Here is a 20,674-nt window from a genome sequence, read left to right as displayed (position 1 = left end):
TCTCTTATGTTTTGCATTCCTTACATGCTGTAAATTTCAATGAGTGATGTAGTGTGGCCGATCTGATTCTTAAAGCTGCTCCTGTGCTCATGACAGATACTGCTTGAGAATAATACAGAAAGTACACAGTTCTTCTGTTTTAATTTAATATACAATAGAATAATAGCTCTGTGTGTGTGTGTTAGTGGCTCAGTCCTGTCCAACTCTTTGCAACCCCATGGACTGTAGCCCAACAGGCTTCTCTGTCCATGGAATTCTCCAGACAAGAATACTGGAGTCAGTAGGCATTCTCTTTGCAGAGGATCTTCCCAACCCAGGGATCAAACCCAGGTCTCCTGCATTGCAGGCAGATTGCTTACCATCTGAGTCACCAGGGAAGCCCAATAGTAACTGACATTTATGTAATTGGAGCGATTCATTTATCCAAAACTTAGAGATCTGTTGAATGTGTGTTCAAATATATATTAGTAAAGAAGTGCTCTGTATTCTTCAGAAAGTAGTTGTTACAGATAATTTTTACTTGCAAAGACTTAATATCTTGAAAATCCTTCCAAGACTATTAAAAATGTATAATTAATTTTAGGTTTTGTAGAATGCTTAATCAACTACCATTACTGTGAGATTTTTTTCAACATACATTTTCACTTTATTCAGAAAAAAAATTTACATTTATAACATTTAAGGATCATAGAAATTTATCATTCTCTTATTATGGCAACCTGAATACTTACATGTATTTATAAATATGTATATTTATATCATATATTTAATTATCCATAATGTTAAATATTTGAATATTCAAAGTCTAAATATTGGACAGTTGTTGAAAATTATAAAATAATATTATTAACCAATTATTTTAAAAATTATTTGATTTTTATGCTAACAATAATTTGTTGCATGATTCATAATGTTTTAATCATGCTAAAAAGCAGAAGTTTATTAAAAGTAACTATGGTTCATAGTAATGCCTCACAAGAAAGACAATCACCAAAAATGAAAGTAAATACAACTAAATCATATCTATTAGAATTTGGCATATTAAGAATGCCATTTAACATGCTATGTATTAATAACTAGAAAAATATATTTTTCATTCATGCACTTTATTTCTCTAAATAGAATAAATTCTTATAATAAATTGTTTTTATATTAAAATAACATTTATTAAAAGAAAGCATATGACTATCCAAGCAGAGAATTTATTTTTGCTTAATTACCTTTATTTAGTTGAATATCTTGTTTCATGAATCTTTTTCAGTGATACTTTTTCTCACTATACATGTACAATTGTACAAAATCCAAATGGAATCCTTATAAACCACTAATGTGACCCTAAGTAGGATCCTGTGTTTACAAAGCGTGTTTGAGTCTCCAGTTGATGATATGCATACAAGAACAAATCAGCAGATTCCATTTTGTAAATCAGCCTTTTACAAAATTCATCAACACACTATTAAATATCAGATCTTTGTTAAAACTTGTCTTAAAGTATGTTTAAGGTCACATCACTAGTAAGTGAAAAGACTCAAGACAGGTCCATAACAAGACGCCTGGTCCTGAAGCATATCATTATATTCTCAAAACCAATAATTTATTCATAGTTGCCTGGTCATCTGAACATCACCTCTAGGGTCTAGAATCCCTTTTATCAATATATTCCATTAATAAGTTTGAAAATAAACTCCATAGCCCAAATGGCCTGCTGTAGTCAAGTACCAAAGCTTGCATAGTATTAAACTCATTGTTACGATAGCTTTCTGCATGCCAAATTTCTGGGATCTAGAGCTAGGCCTCCTTAAGTCCTACCTCCTTTCTGCCTCACTCTAATAATTGTAGATGCCACACTCTCCATGCTGAGGTATAACCAATTATCTATAATAATAATAACTCCGTATTTAGAAATGAATTTACTTGAAAATTCTAAAATGACTACTACCATTTTAAAATATTAATATCAATCTTCCATTGCAACTCTTTTTGCTATATCTGGAAAATACAAAAGAAAAAACAAAGTAGAAAAAAATACAGGGATTCTAGAGAGGGTCTTTTTGACTACAGAAACTAACCATATCACATCTAACTAGAGATGAAAGAAGCTGATGGAGATTGCTGGAGGGGCAGAGAAATCTGTGCCTCAAGAGCATCTGAATTCTCAGCATTAACCATTATATAAAATAATAAATGTTTATATAGCATCAAACTTCAAGAAATAGCATTATTGGTTCCTTGGAGTATCTAAATAGCCCAGGAAAGCACAAAATATTTAAAAATAGAAGTAATACTTTTAAGTCCAGTTGAGAAAAATGCAAAATAACAATATATTTGTCCTCAAACTATCTTTGCCTAAAGAATATGCACATGACTTTTAAGACATTATTAGAGACTTTTCTTCATGTATTCATTGTGTTATAGCTACACAATTTTCTTCTAAATACCTTTGTTAACAAAATCTGGCAGACAGTCAATAGCAAACTGTGTTCCAGGCAATGAATTTATAATGTTGTAGCAGGAACAATTTCTTGAATGTTCTACGCTTTTATAGCTGATGGAAAAATCAAAACATGCATAAACATGGAACAAACTAGCCGATACACTTTTTAGGTGATGTGAAGCTAGGTAACATGAACTGCAGTTACTTTCTAAAGACAAATAATTCTGTGTTTATGTGAAATATTGTAAAATATATCTAATTTATTTGCTAGCTCAAATAAAATCATTGATAATGTTGAAAGACATATATGTGTGTATTTTTATAGTATATAAGCTTCAAACATTTAATATGGCTACTTTTAATGAATAATTTAACTTAATATAAAGAAATATTCTGTGAGATACATTTATTAAATAGTTATATTAAATGTTCTTTCAATAATTTTCTCTCAATTTGGAAAACTAGAAAATATGAATATAATATGATAGCATGGGAATAGCAAATTATCTAGATTAATTTTTATTTTATTTTATAAATAACAGGAGGATTGAATTAGTAATATTGGACTTTCTTTTTTCCAGTATATCAACATTTTCTACACAGGACAGATTGTGACAACTTCTTTCTTAAGGTGAGATTGAGTGTAATTCACATTGGAATTTTGAGGGGCTATACTTTTTATATTTATTAAAGATATTTATCTTTTTATATTATCAAAAGTATTCCATAAGTCAAATTGTCTTAGGGTAGTTAGTGGTGGTTATTTAGTCGCTTAGTCATATCCAATTCTTGCAACATCATGGACTGTAGCCCACCAGGCTCCTCTGTCCATGGGATTTCCCAGGCAAAAATACTGGAGTGGGTTGCCATTTCCCTCTCCAGAGGATCTTCCTGACCCAGGGATCAAACCCATGTTTCCTACATTTCAATGTGATCTCCTGCATTGCAGTCAGATTCTTTACCTCTGAGCCTAAACCTGAGGGCATCTGCTCGTTAGTTTTATATGCATACATTCTATTTGTTCAACAGTACTTTTTTCACTATATACTCTAAGGGATGTTTATCAGTAACTTCTGAGTTTATCAAAGCATGTAACTTGATATTTTTATTAAAACTTGGAAATTTATTGATGTTAAAAGAAAAAAAAATTACAAGTCATAGTTAGAACAATAATAAAATATTCTATTACAATTAATACAATTAAGATACCTCCCAAAGCAAATGAATACACACACACACACACACACACACACACACAGAAGCATGTTAATATCTTTATAACTTCCTCCTAAAATGCAAGTATGCTATATTAATTACCAGGTGCCATCAGATTTTTTTAAATCAATGCTGTGGATATTTTTGCTCTATTATTCCAAGAATTATATATGTTATTATTGTATCATAAATTAATATTGTTTATTCACATATTCATCACTGTTTTTTCAGTGTTCCTTCTTATTAGAACTTCCACCTTATCTATTTACCTGAAGTACATTTTTTAGACTTTGCTTTAGTGAAGATTTTTCATATTTTCTTTGTCTGAAAGTATTTTGTATTTGCTTCTTGCCCTTAGAAAATAATTTCTCTGAACTGTGAATCTACATTGTCAGGGTTTTTTTCTGATTGAAAAGGGGGCACATACAAGGAAGAATTAGGGGCATTGCTTGTTTAGAGTCTCTTAAAGTGCTAATGGTTAATTATTTATATTTTACAGATGAGGTAAATAGTGACATTTTTCTCTTTGCTCTCAACTTAAAAGCTGTCTTCTGCTAAAACTTTAATTCTAACTAAGTTTCTTCACCCACAGGTCTCCAACCTTTCCTTCATACATGATTCTGTTACTTTTTTCTCTTCCCTGGAGCAAGGACATTACCATATCAATATTACTAAGCTACTAAGCCCTGTCAACAGTGAAAAGGAGTATGCATGCACATGTGTGTGTACAGTCACGTCCAACTCTTTGTGACTCCATGGATTGCAGCCCTCCAGGCTCTGTCCATGGGATTTCCAAGGCAGGAATACTGGCGTGGGTTTCCGGAGAAGGAGTATAGTCTTTGTTTGATTCTGCTTTTGAAGAAAACAAAAACACATACTTTGGGTTCCTCTTCTAATCTTTTAGACTCCTTGAACACACAATATTAATTTTAGAGCCTTTGGGATTCTTGTAATTACTATTAATGCTTACTGTTTAACTAAGCAGGCAATTAATAAAGTGCCAGTGTAGACTCTCTAATGAGAAAGTATGGTAATTGGAAAAGGTGGCTAAAATTGGAAAAGACACGTTCACAAGTTTTTCTCCTCTTTATTCATGTGAAAAATGTGTATATAAAGCAGCTGTTGTTGGCATTTTCCAGCATAAACATTTCAAACATTTTTGTTTACTCCCTTTGGAGCCTGGCACTTTCACACTGGTTTAAATTAGTCAGATTTATTTGTGGAAAATAGTATTAAAATATCCATGTTTTCAGTATGAAATCCATTGTTATTTTTTACTTTAAAATATAGCACATGCTATTTTTTTCCATTTTTTTCAAAGATAATGTGAAAATGCCACTACAAAAACATTCAAATATTCAAACAGTTATAACAAACTGTTTCTTGGGGTAGAGAGATTTTCAAATATAAATTTTAATCCATCAGAACTGAGATCACTTTCATAAGCTGGTTTATTGTGTAAATTTTATTTTTCAAGTGTCTAGTAGCAATTAAAATTCACAATAATTTATGTTGTCCCAAACACTTGTAATGTATGTAGTTCATTTTTCCTTTCAATGCATTGAAGGGTAGGGCTCTTCAATTACATAGTCTACTACATACGCATTTCTACTTTTCCGACTATCTACAGCTAACTCAAAGAGTTAAAGAAATAAGCAAAAGAAGCTATTAGAGTCAAATACAGTTGAATTATCCAGCTTCATGTGTAATATTTTAGTGAGCTATTGTGCATTGCAGTATGCAGTATTAGCCCATAGAAAATTTTAACTCTTTATAATCCTTTCATCAGAGCAGATGTATGGTCCCATATTACCTGTCTTTTGTTATAAATATGGACTTCTCAGAAACTGAGCAGTCATCTCTCACATTTTATTTCAATTCTTTACATAATTTTAGAGCAGTGAAGCATATCCAGCTCAAACTCTTTCATTTTGATCTTCATAGAGTAAAATTTATGAGTAACTTTGTGACCTCCCCAAGTGCATCATTACCACAACTCCACTGGGATTCTTCAATCTCAAGCTAAATTTGGCAAAATTTTGAATGGATGTTCTCTTAGTTAAAAATCTCAACTTCTATATTTCTATATTCCATGGAAATTATTGCTTTCTATAAAATTGGCAAGAATATATTTGCTTACAAATTAGAATTGGTCTGCATGTGTTTTAAAGAGGAAGTAAGCCTCATTTTTAAAATATAGGACAATAAGACTGAAAATGACTCAGTATTACTATAGAAATGAAAATGCATATATCCACAGTCTATGGATCACAAGGCTTTAGAATTACAGTATACTAGGGGAATTATGTCGTGAAGGACAAAACAGTGATTTTTACTTGAGGAACAAACTGCTATTCTCATAAGGTAGAAATGTTAAATAAATAAGAAAAGTGTAGCGGTTCTCAGACTGTTATCAGGATTCTTTCTTAAAAATTATCGAGGACTCCAAAGAGGTTTGTTTATGTGCATTTTACATTGATATTTACTGTATTAGAAACTAAAATATAAGTGTTAATATATTTATCATTTACTTAAACACTATTACTTATAAATAACATGTTTTATGAAAAATAGCTGCCTTTTCTAAGCAAAGCAAAATTTAGTGAGAAGAGCAGCATTGTTTTCTACTTTTGCTAATCTCTCTAATGTGTGGCTCAATAGGAGATTGTTGGGTCCTCCTTTCTGTACTGGATTCATCCTCTTTTGATATTGCACCTTATGAAGACTTTGGAAATCACTGTATGCTCTTGACAGAATGAGGACTAAAAGACAAAGTCTTAATATGATTATCAAGCTAGTTTTAACCTTGCAGTTTCACAGAAAAAAGTGATGGAGATCCCAGGTGACCATTGATGACACTTTGGAAATTGCTGACTGGTGGCTTCAAACAGCAATGTACTTTCCCTCTGAATTTCCAGGTCCCCTGGACCATTCTGCCATCCTGGACTGGGCTTGACTGCGCTCCTTGACTTACTCATGTGTTTGCACTCAACTCCTCCGTGGTCTGGAAGCTGGCTGCTCTAGGAAGGCCGTGGCTGAGATGATGACCTTTGTTCAGCAAGCTAGCCTGGCCTGTTCCGATGGCAGTCAGGGGTCTAGGAGGGAGAACTGAAGCATGAAAGGCCTGAGTTCTAGGCTAAGATCTGAATACACTATCAGTTCCTTGGCATTCTTTTGGCTGCTGCTGCTGCTAAGTCACTTCAGTCGTGTCCGACTCTGTGCGGCCCCATAGTCGGGAGCCCACCAGGCTCCCCCGTCCCTGGGATTCTCCAGGCAAGGACACTGATGTGGGCTGCCATTTCCTTCTCCAGTGTATCAAAAAGTCAACCCACATCCATATGTGGAAAGTAGGCTCTACCTCCTGATGAGAGAAGTAACAGTCATATTGAAAAGGGGGTACACTACACAGAAGAATTTGGGGCATTTTGTCAATTAACCATGGCATCCTAGCTATCCCTTCTCCTAAAACAAGGCAAAGGTACTTCTTAGCCTCATTTTCAATGTATTTAACTCTCTTTTATCTACTGTAGGAATCTGTAAGGACATACTTAGAAATAATAGTGTTATCATTTAAAATTTATTAGTTTGGGCCCTACACTGTCAATACTTACAGGTAACCAGGGCTTCGGATATAACCAGGTCCTGACACATGAAAGTGAAAGTGAAGTCACTCAGTTGTGTCCTACTCTCCGCGACCCCATGGACTGTAGCCCACTAGGCTCCTCCATCCATGGGATTCTCCAGGCGAGAATACTGGAGTGGATTGCTATTTCCTTCTCCAGGGGATCTTCCTGACCCAAGGATCAAACCCAGGTCTCCCACATTGCAGGCAGGTGCTTTAACCTCTGAGCCACCAGGGAAGCCCCCTGACACATGGGTTCACACTAAATAAGGTACATAAGATGTTGAAATGGATGACAATTTGCCAAGTTTTGAATTTACAATTAGAAATATAGATATTATTTGAGTTGGATATACATGTATGCATAATTATCAATACCACTTATTAAAGTTAAATACTACTATATAATACAATGGATAAATCATCAAAATTCACTCTTACAGAGACCAGAAATAGGCAAAAAATATAATTTGAGCACAATTCCACCTTATAAACAGTCAAATATACAATCAGAATGCTTTTCTCTAATTATCAGGATATAAAATATGAGGTCAGATGAGTAAAGATCCAGTGAAATAAAGCTCAGAGAGTCACATCTCATGAAAAGACTTTTTTTATTTTTTGCTTTTTTCTTTTCTAACAGGATGAAAATGCTTAAAGTGTATATGTTACATCTCTCTCCTCCTCAAGGATACCCATACCATTAGGAACAAAAATACCCCAAACTTTTACAGCTTGCGTTCCCTTTCCTCTGGATCAGATGTTGCATACTCAACTGTCTAGAATCATGTAAGAAAAATAAATGAGTAATGCACTTCGGTAGTAAAATATTGAGAAATTGGAGGTGGGGAGATTATATGAAAGAGAAAAGGCTTCCCCATCTAAATGTGCTTAGTCACTCAGTCATGTCCTACTCTTTGAGACCCCATAGACTATACCCCACTGGGCTACTCTGTTCATGGAAGGCTCCAAGCTTCCAACTATTCTCCAAGAATAGTAGGGTGGGTAGTCATTCCCTTCCCCAGGGGATCTTCCCTACCTAGGGATCAAACCCTGGTCTACCTGCATTGCAGGTGGGTTCTTTACCTTCTAAGCCACCAGGGAAGCTCCTCCCCTGCCTGCATATAAACAAGGATTAGTTAATTTTTAAGCCCAGCCAGTTGTTGTAATGTGGGAATGAAAATCCATTATTACTGTATACTCTAATTAAAAAAAAAAAACTAGACATTTGTATAAAATTCTTCCTTTTTCACATATTTCATGGACCAAGTCAATGCTGTTAGAACCTAGAATCTCCCCCAACTGGCCATTTTTGTGAAACTTGGATCATTTGAGCATTGCAGATGTTATCATGAAATTTCCATTTTTATGCTTTGTTTCAATTGATATATTGCTTCATTATTGCTGTTCCTTCATACTGGTATTGATGTATGAATATTGATATCATACATATTCATAATCTAGTCTTGCTCTCTCTTTAAAAATTTATGCAATCTTTAGCTCTCATGCATTAGAATGTAGGAACATCCTAAACAAATTTAACTCAAATAAAGCTGTAAAAGGTCAGCAAAAGCCAGAGAAAATGTGAGAGAAACAGACATAACAACTTATATAAATTTGTGTTAGGCAGTTTTACATTCCATTTCACTTGGTATACATCAGTGACATGAGAATGAAACGGGAGATGTAAATCTGTTAGTCCCACTGTTATCACTAGTTCCCGTAGGTGAACATCTTACTCACCAAACAGAATTTGATTCCAGTGCTTAAAATGCAATTATTGCATGTTGTTGTTTAGTCACTAAGTCGTATCCAACTCTTGCAACCCAGACATAACTCAGCAGTCTCCTCTGTCCATGGGATTTCCTAGGCAAGAATACTGGAGTGGCTTGCCAATTCATTCTCCACAGGATCTTCCCAACTAGGAATCTAACCTGTCTCATGCATTGCAAGTGGATTCCTTATTACTGAGCCACAGGGGAAACCCTCAAACCTAGACAGACTACATTTGATTCTCAATAGAAAAAGCACAATCATTTATAATGTGCAAAGAACTACTGACTATGGTGAATCCAGTTTTAAGCAGATTATCAATCTGAAGCATAGCATGATAGTTCTGTTCCTCCCATATTTGATTATATATGTTTTATATTTTACTTTGTGACTTTGGATATAATGGCTACATAAGACACTATGATTTTAGACTTTAAAGGCAATTTCAAATCTTGAAAAGGAAACCTCAACCTAGCTTTTGTCCTATCAATAAGTTAAATCTCCCCCTTGGAGTCCCTAGCATTAATATTCTTCCTTACGCATAAATTTGTGGTTGAACTAATCTTCACATTTCGATGTATCTTGACTATTCTATGATTATCAGCTTGACTTTTAGGTCATTGTTTAAATAATTCAGAACTTCCCAGGTGGCACTAGTGGTAAAGAACCCACCTATCAATGCAAGAGACATAGAGACACAGGTCCGATCCCTGGGTTGCAGAATTCCCGCCTGGAGAATCCTATGGACAGAGGAGCCTGGCAGGCTACAGTCCATATAGTGGCAAAGAATAGGGCATGACTGAACTGATATGACATGGCTTAGTGCTCATGCACGTGCTTTTAATCCCTGAGTAAATGATTAACAGTTTCCTCCAGATTACATATAACTAATATTCTATTAGAAAGCAATGCATAAATATGTGTTGTAGCTAATCAGTTTTTTTGTCTTGCCTCTTCAACCTTCTTAAAAAAAAAAAAAAACCCTCAAAGCTTTGTGCATAAAAGATTTCTCAACAAATGTTTGTTGGTCCTTGATACAGGTAGGTGAACTTTTCAATGTGTTTTTTCTGTCTCATGTACAAGTAGTTATACCCCCTAATATTTAGACACATTACAAGCTTCACAGTAGAGTGAGGATCTCTTGCAAAGACTATATTCATCTTTATTCCACAATCATACTGATTTCAACTTCAATATCAGTCTGCTGCTGCTGCTGCTGCTGCTAAGTCACTTCAGTCGTGTCTGACTCTGTGCGACCCCATAGACAGCAGCCCAACAGGCTCCCCTGTCCCTGGGATTCTCCAGGCAAGAACACTGGAGTGGGTTGCCATTTCCTTCCCCAATGCATGCATGCATGCTAAGTCGCTTCAGTCGTGCCTGATCCTGTGCGACCCTATGGACAGCAGCCCACCAGGCTCCACTGTCCACGGGATTCTGTAGGCAAGAGTACTGGAGTGGGTTGCCATTTCCTTCTCCCAATATCAGTCTAAAACACAATATCTTAGCCTTTTCAAGATACCTTCACAAAATACCACAGCCTGGATAGTTTATCAGCAGACATTTATTTCTCATTAAAAATTATATTTTTGATGCTGGAAAAAATAAACTTGGACTTCCATAATGTTCATTTTAATAGGATTATAGGCACAACAAATGTTTGTCCAAGTCAGTTGCTACTTGTAGTTAAGAAATTTGCTAATTATTGTTAAGCAGTCATTTCTAAGCTGTCCATCCAATTACAGTTATATGCAATTAAAATTAACCCCTAGACACAATCTATTCTGTTCTATTCTGTAACCATTACACTTTCACAGTTCTTTCTAATGTTAATGAGAAGTTACACACATTCATCAATGAATAAAAGGAAAACTCTGTACCAGGATCTAATTGCAATACAGCCATCTTGTAAAGTTCCTCATTAGGTGAAATAAACTGTCATCACTAATGTCACAGGCAATAGATTTAAATTAGGTAGGTGACTCCTTCCTCGCTGAAGAAAATGAATCCAAAGCTAAACAATAATTACTAATCATCAGGAAGTATTTTAGCAAGATCTCCTCTCCTCTTTTCTTCTGGGACCCAGCCTCCTGACACATTGTAAAGCAGGAGATGATGACTGCCACAAGAAGCAAAAGGGAAATTCTGTGTTATCACACTGCTAGAAGACTCAACAAGTTTTCACTATCCAGGATCTCTGCTCAAGTGGTTGAAAAGCAGTTTGTATATATTGAAATACTAGGTTATTCACAAAGTGTACTGAAATCAGCCCTGGACCAGAAATGTTTCCATTCTATTAAATAGCTGTTCTCACGTGTGGTAGCAGATCTGGTCCCAGCCTCTGACTGGCTGTGTACTGCCTTTTTTTCCATGACTCACCCTACTTTTTAACCCTATATTTGTTGACCTGACATTGACGTTTACATTTGCCTTAAACTATAACAAGCCTTGGTGGGGCTGGAGACCTTTTCTAGTTTGAGTCATTCTATTTAATTCATTGTTTGATTTCAATGCTGAACTGTGTGGTACTATTGATGTAAAAGGTGTAGAAAGCTTATGAAAACACCATCAGTCACCTCTTGATTACTAGTAGTAAATAATAACAAAACAGTGCCCACTCATTATACTTAGCTTAAGAAAGTGTAGTAATATATCTGAGTCATCAATAAATTCAACATTTATATATCTGCAGTCTACTTTGTGGCTGCCAGATGGTTAGATTTAGAAATTTAAACAGGTATAATTTCTGCAGGTTTTGAAGTAGAACTGTGAACTAAATGGGAACAGTTTACTCAACTGATTCTGTTGGGGTACAGAATTGATCTAAAGGACTTTCCTGGGGTATGTGCCAAGTTCCAGTTGCTTTGTTTTCTCCTATAATCAAAGAAATAACCCTTGAACTAAGTTGTTAATGTGCCAGTTTTAAAATGAAGAGCCTGAGGATTAAGAACTTGCCTAAAATCACACAGCCAGTAGTAGAAAATCCGGGATGCAAATTCAGGTGTATCTAGCTTCCACAGTATCTCTTTCAAGCAAATGAGGATGAGATTTGGAGTTGAATTTTAAGGGTGAATTGGGGCTAATTAACAAGGCATATGCTCAGTCAGTTGTGTCCAACTCTCCGTGACTCCATGGACTGTAGCCCACCAGGCTTCTCTGTCAAGGGGACTCTCCAGGTAAGAATACTGAAGTGGGTTGTCATTTCCTCCTCCAGGAGATCTTACTGACCCAAGGATCGAACCCTCATCTCTTGCATCTCCTGCTCTGGCAGGCAGATTCTTTAAACACTGAGTCACCTGTTTTCTAAGAGTTAGGAAGCAATTAAGCAGGCAAGGAGAAAGTAATTCAAGGCACAGAAAACAACAGAAACAATGATAGGGCAAAGATGATAAGGTAAATGGCATAATTTAGGGAGTAGACCCTCATAGCCGTAATATTGTTAGAAAGTAATCCCGGAAAAATAGACTAGAAATGCAGGCAGTAGCCCAGTTACAATGCACCTCATATGAAATGTCAAGGAGGTATAAATCATTCAAAGGTTTTAAACAAAAAAGCAGAATTGTAATGAATCTTTAGAAAAATAATGTTATTATAACAATATGTTTGATGAACTGTATAAGTGAAGGGATGTTGGTGGGTCTTCTAGACTCCTGGACCCAATTCCAAGGTTTGTGTGTGTCAAAGGATATGGGGTGCTTTTCTCATAACATCAAACAATTCTCAGACACCAGCAGATTGTCCAAGAATTCAAATTAATTCTGACACTGTCTACCGGGAAATAGCATCAGATCCTGCAGGCTGAGGGCTCACACTGCTTCACAAGACTACTTCACAATACCCACCTCACCCCTACCACCACTTCAGATGCCAGTCACAAGCCCAAATACTTACCTATGCTTCTAACCAACTGGCTGAAGCTCAAAGGTTCCCAAGGCCCCTTCCCAGGATTGATTAATTTGTAAAATGGCTCAGGACTCAGAAAATCATTTCACTTACTAGATCACCAGTTTAATACAGATTGATACAGAGGGATTTAATACAGAAGAAGAGATATCTAGAACAAGACACAGGGAAAGGATACAAAGTTTCCACACCCTCTGCCAGCACCTCACATGTCCATCAGCCTGGAAGCTCTCTGAACCCCACTCTTCTAGGTTAGTTTAGAGGCTTCATTACAAAGGCTTGATTGGTTAAATCATTGACCATTGGTAACTGATTCAACCTCCAGTCCCTCTCATCTCCCAGGAGGTCTGGAGGTGGGACTGAAATTTCCAACCCTCTAATCACATGGCTGGTTCTCCTGGCAACCAGCTCCCATCTTTAGTGCATTCCTCAACTCACCTTATTAATACAAGAGACATTTTAAAGCTTTTAGCACTTAGGAAATGCCAAAGGTTTGGGGAGATTTAAGCATGGAACTGTGAACAAAGACCAAAGGTATATTTCCTATAGATCATAACACTGTAAAAGTGATCTCAACTGAAGGAGCTGAAGCAGGATTTTGGTTCCCCACTAGAGATTGAGGTCAGGCCATGGCAGGGAGAGCACTGAGGCCTAGCCACTAGGCCACAAGGGGTCAGTGGCCAGTGACAACATCCTAGCCCATCAGCTGTGTAGAAATGAATTTACACACACACAAAAAAAAACAAAGTGGTGAAGCAAGGTTTAGGTATTTATTAGGAGATAAAAAGGGTACCTGTGGATAGACACATGGGTGGGCTTAGAGAGGGAGTTCAGTTGCTCAGTCATCTCCAACTCTTTGCAGCATGCCAGGCCTCCCTGTTCATCACCAACTCCCGGAGTTTACCCAAACCCGTGTCCATTGAGTAGGTGATGCCATCCAACCGTCTCATCCTCTGTCATCCCCTTCTCTTCCTGCCTTCAATCTTTCCCAACATCAGGATCTTTTCAAATGAGTCAGCTCTTCACATCAGGTGGCCAAAATATTGGAGTTTCAGCTTCAACATCAGTCCTTCCAATGAACACCCAGGACTGATTTCCTTTAGGCTGGACTGGTTGGATCTCTTCGCAATCCAAGGGACTCTCAAGAGTCTTCTCCAACACCACAGTTCAAAAGCATCAATTTTTCTGTGCTCAGCTTTATTTATAATCCAACTCTCACATCCATACATGACCACTGGAAAAACCATAGCCTTGACTAGACAGAGAGGGAGGGAGAGAGTCAAGACCTAGTGGTAGTTTGAATTGCTTTTATGGGGCATTCCTTCCAATTTCCTTTGGCCAGTCATCTTGCTTTGCCTGATCCTGAGTCCGTATTTGGTACATCTCAGGGTCCTCCCATTTGTACACACATATCTCTTAGCAAAGATCGATTATAGCCAAGAGGCCTATGCGGAGGTTGGCATCACTTACTATGATGTGATACCTTCTCCCTATTGATGACCAAGGAGACTTTCTGCACATGTGTAGTCAGGAAGGTCTCCATGTCCTCCAGAATGAGAAATGTGTGGTCTCTTACCTGGCCAGAGCTCAGCTTCTCCTCCCTCCTGCTATTTTGGAGTATCTCCACAGTGGACAAAAGCCATTCATTCTGGGGCCCATCTATCTCCTGCCTCAGAAGGGCAATTAAGAAAAACGAAACTGTGCATGCTCAGTCATGTCTGACTCTTTGCAATGCCATGGACTGTAGCCCGCCAGGCTCCTCTGTCCATGGAATTTTCCAGACAAGAATACTGGAGTGGGTTGCTATTTTCCTCTTCCAGGGGATTTTCCCAACCCAAGGACCAAACCTGAGTCTCTCATGTCTCCTGCACTGGCAGGAAGATTCTTGACCACTTGTGCCACCTGGGAAGCCCTGGTTAAGTAAAACCCTATAGCTATCAACATGCGCATCTGAGTCCAACCAACCTTGTTAAGCCAATCTATTCTAGAATAATTCTGAGGATTAAATAGAAAATCTTTGCAAAGCACATATCTCTATTCCTGGCAGATAATTATCCTCCAAAAATATTAATTGTTATGTTTTTTGGAATTAGGAATTAATTTGATCATATAACAGATATTTGTTGACAGCTTACTATATGCCAGGAACTCTTCAATGAACTAGGCGTACTGCAGTGAATAAAACAGTTAAGGTCTTTGCTCTCAAGGGACTTATATTCTAGAGGGGGTAGGAGAGTCAGGGGAAAAAATGGTAAAAATACTAGCAAAAAATGTCAGACATTTCTGAGAGAATTGATAGAACTTGATTCCTTACAACATGTGTGATGGCACGTGTCCTAAGTGAGGGCAACGGAGGAAGAGTTAGGGATGATGCTGAGATTTTTTTCCTTCAGGCAGCAGTGAAGAGGCATTGTGTTGTCATTAGCCAAAATAAGACAGCAGGCCCAAGAACACAGATAACCAGAGATGAGGAGAAGGGCAGCAAATGAATTCATTTTTCTAATAGAACATGCCATGTTGCTGTACATCTGTACATCCAGGTAGAGATGGTGGGGTACAGAAACTGGCTTCTACAGATAGTATGCTGTAGTAAGTTAAAAACAATTTTATCTTTGTTAATATCTGTCTCCAACTCCCAGCAGAACACTGACACATACTGAACATGTGCATGACAATTTTATTGTAGAAAATAATATCTATTTTGAAGGCAATACTGTCTGTAACTCCATGACTAACTCATAGTAAGATTGTGGCAAGATTCTGTTTCCCATCTTTATTGTCAGTATTTGACTATATTACCTCTCAGATGCATGTAGCAAACTTTGAGTGGTTTGGTTACTTATTGTGTTTACAGGTTTCCCCCCAATACAATCACTGTTCTTCCTTTCTAGCCCTGCTAAACAGAGATACATTTTCAAGCTGAGTTTAATTAGATACTTAATTAGAATTTAAAATCTCTTTATTGACACTCTAAGCTTTTTGAGAAAAATATTATATTCATATTTGCATCCTCATGGTTTATCCATGTGACACTTAAATTAATAAATATTAAAAAAAGAATGTGATGTGACACACAAGCGAATGAATACACAGAAAAACAGATCATTGTAATTCTTCACCTAACCTTATCTGAATAAAAATACTCAACTATACGATTCTAAAGATCACTTTCTAGAGATGTAATTCTGATGTTAAAATTTGACTATTGAAAATAAGTGAGTACATTATGTAAAGAGGTCTTACATTCAGAGAACTTTCACGAGTATAACAATGAACATATTCAAATTAAATTAGAATAAAATTATTTTAAAGAAATATCAAATAGCAGACTATTTCATAAAAAATCCATAGATACAGAACAAAACAATATACTGAAGCTTTGGATTGTTCAACTGGTTTTATAATGTTTTAAACTTCTATGAAAATAAAAAAAATAAACACAAGTTACACTGGAACTTTGATTTTTTAAAATCCGGTTTGTCTGCCTCCCTGTGTATTTACAAACTTACTATAGAGAGAGCTACTTAATTATTCCAATAAAAAATAGAGATAATCTGCAGGAACTAAGAGATCATATTTTCCCATTGATATAATTTGATTTCAAAAAGCATGTGTGTGTGTGCTCAGTTGCTCAGTCACGTCTGACTCTTTGCGATCCTGTAGATTGTAGCTGACCAGGCTCCTTGGTTCATGGGATTTTTTCTATGTAAAATGGTCACTCGATTACTCATCCACTGTCAATATTCCATTTAGCATGATCTCCCTATGTCTCTGCACTTAGAGGGGATTCACAGGTGGCTCAGTGTTAAGGAATTCTCCTGCCAAGGCAGGGGACATAGGAAATGCAGATTCCATCCCTGGGTTGGGAAGATCCACTGGAGAAGGAGATGGCAACCCACTCCAGTATTCTTGCCTGGAATGGGCAGAGGAGCCTGGAACTCTGCAATCCATGAGGTCACAATGAGTCTGACACGGCTGAGCACGCAGGCACGCACCCTGCATTTAGGGACTAATTTGTTAAACCTATTTTCTGATTTTAATTCATTTGTCATTTCCTAAAGTAATCTTCAATCTCAAAAATGTGCAAAGTAAAAGTTTTAGTATATGGCATTCTATTGCTGAAATAACCAGAAAACACCTTTCCTTCCAAGTTTAAAGTAGAAAGAATGCAGGTGGTTATGATTGTGGGCTCTGAAATCCACTACCTCTATCACTTCCTGGTGATAGATATTTGTGTGTGTGTGTGTGTGTGTGTGTGTGCTAAGTCGCTTCAGTCGCGGCCAACTTTGAGACGCTGTGGACTGTAGCCCACCAGGCTTCTCTGTCCTTGGGATTCCCCAGGATGAATACTGGAGTGGGTTGTCATGCACTCCTTCAGGGCGTATATCTTTGAAAGTCATTTAACCTCAATAAACTTATGTTTCCACATAAGTAAAATGACAAAAAATAATAATGGTGCCTATCTCAGAGGTTTGTTGTGAAGGTCAGATGAATGACAACATATAAAATTCTTAACACAGAGTCTGGCCCTTACTAAAAGCTCAACGTGATGGTTATATTAATATATAAATTTGGATATTATCTGCCTGTAGTGTTCATCAGGCATTTTGATACTTCTCGCCTTTAACTGGGATTCCCTGGTAGCTCAGCTGGTAAAGAATCTGCCTGCAATATAGGAGAACCCTGTTCCATTCCTGGATTTGGAAGATCCACTGGAGAAGGGAATGGCTACCGACTTCAGTATTCTGACCTGGAGAAATCAATGGGGTCGCAAAGAGTCGGGTATGACTTTAATTAGTTATGTCTCTTAAAGGTCTTTTGTAAGTGCCAATCATATGACTATCACTATATTAAATGCTACAGAAAATAATACAAAAATTGAAAATATAGTGTTTGATACACCAGTGTGAATGATGAAAGGTATAATAACAGTAAACTTTCATAATAGTTACATGAAAAGTAAAAATATACATAAATGAGGGTGTCCAGTGAAAAGTCTTTGGTTATTTATTTTAGCTACGATATGGATTTTTTCTTATTTCCTTCACTGTAGCTTTTGTTTTAATGCAATGATCTTAACTCCTAACCTCCAGAATCTCCTAGCAGGATCAAACTCCCACCCACACTTCTGGAGACAGCATAGTAAACAGAATAGTAAAATAGTGTCTTATAGTTAGAATCATACTCCTTGTAGTTTCACTAAGGATTATTCAGATTTTAATTAGAGATGTTTTGTCTGCATTCTCAAATGGCAAGTTCATTTATTAAAAATCCATCAAAATGTTGGGGAATGTTTCTAAGGTATACCTTTTTCTAAATAAAGTAAATATGAAGACAGTTCCCTTGACTGGAAGAAACCCACAATCTGTTAGAAAAAAATACTATGAAAAGAAATCCTTGCAATGCAATGTTAAACATGATATAATGGATAAGTTACATTAGTTTCACAGATGACCCATAGATAGTACTGACTACTTCTATCTAAAAGAGGGAAGAATCTCACACTGTTTCATAGGGGAAGCATCACTTAAGCTGCTGAGGTGGGGAGTAGGAAAAATGTTTGAACAGATGTAGCACATGGTCATAAGATGGAATGCTGTCAACTGTAGAAAAAGTGACAAGAGCTTTCAACAAATTGTGAAAAAATTTGAACTCTGCATCATCAGCAAATGAAGTCATGAACTATCTCATGCTTGGGAGTGATATGGTCAAATTTGTTTTAAGAAAGATGAAGACCCTATATGTGAGAGAGCAAAAGAGACACAGATGTATAGAAGTCTTTTGGACTCTGTGGGAGAAGGCAAAGGTGAGGGTGGGATGATATGAGAGAATAGCATTGAAACATGTATATTACCATATGTGAAACAGATCGCCAGTCCAGGTTCGATGCATGAGACAGGGTGCTCGGCGCTGGTGCACTAGGATGACCCTGAGGGGTGGGATGGGGGACACATGGACACCCATGGCTGACTCATGTCAATATATGGCAAAACCACTACAATATTGTAAAGTAATTAGCCTCCAATTAAAATAAATAAATTTTTTTAAAAGAAAGATGAGAAAAAGGAGTGTGGAATGTGATATGAAAACTACAAGACATTCTTTAAAGATGGCAGTTGATGGGTCAGTTTTAACAACATGTATTTAATGCTTTCTAGCCTAGATACACTAGCTTTCAAAGGCTGGAAAATTTAAATATTTTAAGTCATTGGATAATGTATAAAAATCAAATATTATATTAATTATAAGTCATTCATATCTATAATATTTTACATTGATGAGTTATTACTGCACATGTATAATATATTTCTAGGAAAAATGAGCACATTAAAGCCTAAACTATTATTTCAAAGATAAACTTAGCAAAATGAGATTTTAGAATTAGCCAAACCTCTGAAAAATTTTAGTAAAAGCAGTTATGGCCATGGGGCATCAAAAAATTCTAAACTGTTTTATGAAACATGCACATTTTCTGTGAAAAATCAGTCTACTTAATAAATGCCACCATACACAAATGCATTGTTGTTGCCACCTTAATTAAAAGGACCCCTTTCAGTAATGTCTCTGGCTCTGGAGGAATTAAAATCACACAGACTGGAAGAGCTAAGAAAGCTTATTTAACTAAGCTGTCAACAACAATCTCACAGATCTGCTTAAATTATTGGGAGGTGGTGAGGTCTATTTGAAATGCTGACAATAAACACAGAACCAGTTCTAAATGTGTTACATTTAATACACAGAAATATATTACAAGGTTAAAAGAAGTTGGCAATATCTATCATAAATGCACCTACCCTTTGACACAGAATTTCACTTGTAAGATTATATCCAAAAATTATGCACAAAACTATATAACCCAAATATTTACTGTAGCATTTTTTATAATAGAGAATATTTGGAAATAGCCAACAAACATATTTATAAGGCAAGTGTCATATGATTAAGTGTTTCAACTAGACTGTTCAGCTATATAAAAGAAAAAAAGTACCTTACTTGTACTGAATATGAAAGAATTTCCAGCATATATGAAAGATTAAAAAAACAAGTTAGTACATATAATGACTCAGTATATGTGTTATTTTAAGAAGAAGGTAGGTGGTGTGTGTGTGTGTGTGTGTGTGTGTGTGTGTGGGTAGAAGAAAAGGCCCTGGAAAATTAACTTACCTGGTTGGGGTTGGGGTGGGGATGGTTATCTCCAGCAGGAATTTAGGGGCGTGGTAAAGGAGGGCATTCACTGCTTCTATTTGTGTATATCTTTGCCTTATCTGCATCACTGAAAAATGAAAGTACTCCTTGAAAAATGAAAGGCTGTCTCTCTATCCCCATTTCTTATGCTGGGACTTGAACATCTCCTTTGTTTATTAAAATATTTTAGATTTTATTTTATTTTTACTCATTTATTTGTTTTTGGTAGCGTTGGGTCTTCATCGCTGCAAACGGGCTTTCTCTTGGTGTGGCAAGCAAGGGCTACTCTCACTGCGTGGCTCCCCTTGTGGCAGAGCACAGGCCCAGGTCACGGACTCACTAGTTGTGACTCCCCAGCTCCAGAGGGCAGGCTAGGCAGTGTGGCACATGGACTTAGCTGCTCCGTGGCATGTTGAATCTTCCTTCCGAGGATTGCACCCAGGTCTATTGATAGGCAGATTCTTACCTGCTGTACCACCAGGGAAGTCCTGTTTTTATTTTTATATTAGCAAAAACATGAAATTTCAGCACTAGTGACATAAACA

The 20,674-nt window shown here is 36.6% G+C and overlaps 1 protein-coding gene across 3 annotated transcripts in view; it reads left to right on the top strand.

Moving 5' to 3' along the window:
• The window catches only part of MGAT4C (MGAT4 family member C), a 794,672-nt gene that overhangs the window by 735,791 nt on the left and 38,207 nt on the right, over positions 1 to 20,674 (top strand). Inside the window, exon 5 of one of the 3 annotated variants that reach the window (XM_070454298.1) lies at positions 3,016 to 3,065. The exons of the other annotated variants lie outside the window; for them this stretch is intronic. The gene's annotated coding sequence lies outside the window, so the exon portion shown is untranslated. The remainder of the gene's footprint in view (positions 1 to 3,015; positions 3,066 to 20,674) is intronic. 3 annotated transcript variants of the gene reach the window in all.

Source organism: Odocoileus virginianus, chromosome 24, assembly GCF_023699985.2.
Source record: "Odocoileus virginianus isolate 20LAN1187 ecotype Illinois chromosome 24, Ovbor_1.2, whole genome shotgun sequence".
In the NCBI taxonomy this organism is placed as follows: domain Eukaryota; kingdom Metazoa; phylum Chordata; class Mammalia; order Artiodactyla; family Cervidae; genus Odocoileus; species Odocoileus virginianus.
This window is presented reverse-complemented; position numbering and strand designations above follow the sequence as displayed.